General features: G+C 45.1%; 1 protein-coding gene across 1 annotated transcript in view; it reads right to left on the reverse strand.

The window, feature by feature from the left end:
• Positions 1-1,024, reverse strand: part of LOC126997889 (uncharacterized) — a 45,892-nt gene extending 44,868 nt beyond the window's left edge. Inside the window, exon 1 of the mRNA XM_050859109.1 lies at positions 1-1,024. This exon is cut by the window's left edge and continues 8,695 nt beyond it. The gene's annotated coding sequence lies outside the window, so the exon portion shown is untranslated.
• Positions 1,025-1,885: the final 861 nt, after the last annotated feature.

Here is a 1,885-nt window from a genome sequence, read left to right on the forward strand (position 1 = left end):
CACTAACTTCACCACTAACTCACTTCCTCTTCTTACTATACCTTGATTCAGAAAAAAAAAAATTAGCCACCACGTTAATTCTTCCCCTTCCATTATATTTTCATTCTATACTACCATTGGAAGTGTGGTGGGGGCGGGGGATGTAAGGGGGAGTGTAAGGGGGGGCTTGGTGTGTATGGGGAAGTGGGGAGTGAGCAGGGGAGCCGTGGGGACCTGGGGAGTGGATCAAGGGTGTGTTGTTTTCTGTTCTTGGTGTTGTTTGTAAGGAAAAGATGACAAGAAGAGATGATGAGATGGAAATGTGAAAAAGGACAGTCACTTAACTCACTTCCATATGTCTGTCGGGGAGCGGTTTGTGTCGGAGCGTGTATGGGAAAGGCGGAGGGCCGTACAGTGTCATGGGATGTGTGTTGAGCGGGGGATGTAAGGGGAAGCTTGGTGTTTGTATGGGGAAGTGGGGATAGGGTAAGGGAAGCCGTAGGGACCTTATGAATGGGTCAGTGGTATGTTGTTGACTGCTCTGGGTGTTGTTTGTATTGTGGAGATGACAAGAACTCTGGAGACGGATCTAGGAAAAAAGTACAATCACTTGATCTACTTTTGTATGGCTGTATGGGAAGGGTTTGTGTCTGAGGGTGTATTAGTGTAAGGTGAAAGGGTGTAGGGCTGTATTTGGTATTATTTTTAGGTTTATTGTGTATCAAGAGAGCACTAGAACGCTCAGATAGAAGTGGGATAGTGAGGCACATGAAAAACGTCCTGTGTGGGGAACTTCTGGTATGTGAAGACGTGTGGGACAAGAGGTAAAAGGTTAAGGTTTATTTCTTCGTGTTTTTTACGTCACAACTGTGTATCTGGGAAAGACTGGAGCACCCAAGAGGGAAGTGGGTCAGTGAGGTACATGAAAAAGTCCTACGTGGAGAAACTGCCGTGTAAAAGTGTTTGGGAAAAGTGGTAAAGGTTTATATCCGCTTATTTTTCCCTTGGCGTTACTGTATAGCAAGGAGGAGGTGGGTCAGTGAGGTACATGTTACTGTATAGCAAGAAGGAGGTGGGTCAGTGAGGTACATGAAAAAAGTCCTACGTGGAGAAACTGCTGTGTAAAAGTGTTTGGGAAAGGAGGTAAAGGCTTATGTCCTCGCTTATTTTTCCCGTGGCGTTACTGTATAGCAAGAAGGAGGTGGGTCAGTGAGGTACATGAAATACGTCCCAGGCCATGTGGAGAACTTCTGGTATTGGGAAGTGTTTGGGAAAGGAGGTAAAGGTTTATGTCTTCATTTATTTTTCCTCTGGCATTACTGTACATCGAGAAAAGACCAGAGCACCCAAGAGTCCTATGTGAAAAATCCTTTGTGGGGAATTGCTGATACATTAGAACGTTTGGGAAAGGAGGTAAGAGGTTGATTTCTTGTTTTTTCTCCTTGTGGCTTTACTTTATAACAGGAGGTGACTAGACCGCTTGGGAGGGAAGTAGGCCAGTGATGTTGAGAGAAATTTGAAGTGAAGAGTGACTATAGCATTGGAGAAGGAAGTGGTCCAGTAACAAGAAAAGGTGGAAGTTTGGGACGGGGATGTAAGGGAATGAACTTGGGGATTATAAGTGAAAGGTTGATATACGTATGGGCAAATTGGGAGCGAATAAGGAGAGCCGTGGGGACTTTACGGTTGGTACTCTTAAGATGACCCTGCCTCTCACATCAACAATATCCAAAGGCCAAAACGGAGATCAGTCAGGTTCTAGTGAGTGTTTTTGTAGGTTCATGGTACAGAAGAAGGGTCAAACTACCACCAGGGTTATTAAACTACCCTTGGAAAAGCCCACAACTCCTATGAAAGCCTTGTCAAATATGTGTGCTTGGGCGAGGAAGTGTTTAACAATCCGGCC

Source organism: Eriocheir sinensis, chromosome 13, assembly GCF_024679095.1.
Source record: "Eriocheir sinensis breed Jianghai 21 chromosome 13, ASM2467909v1, whole genome shotgun sequence".
NCBI classification, from domain to species: domain Eukaryota; kingdom Metazoa; phylum Arthropoda; class Malacostraca; order Decapoda; family Varunidae; genus Eriocheir; species Eriocheir sinensis.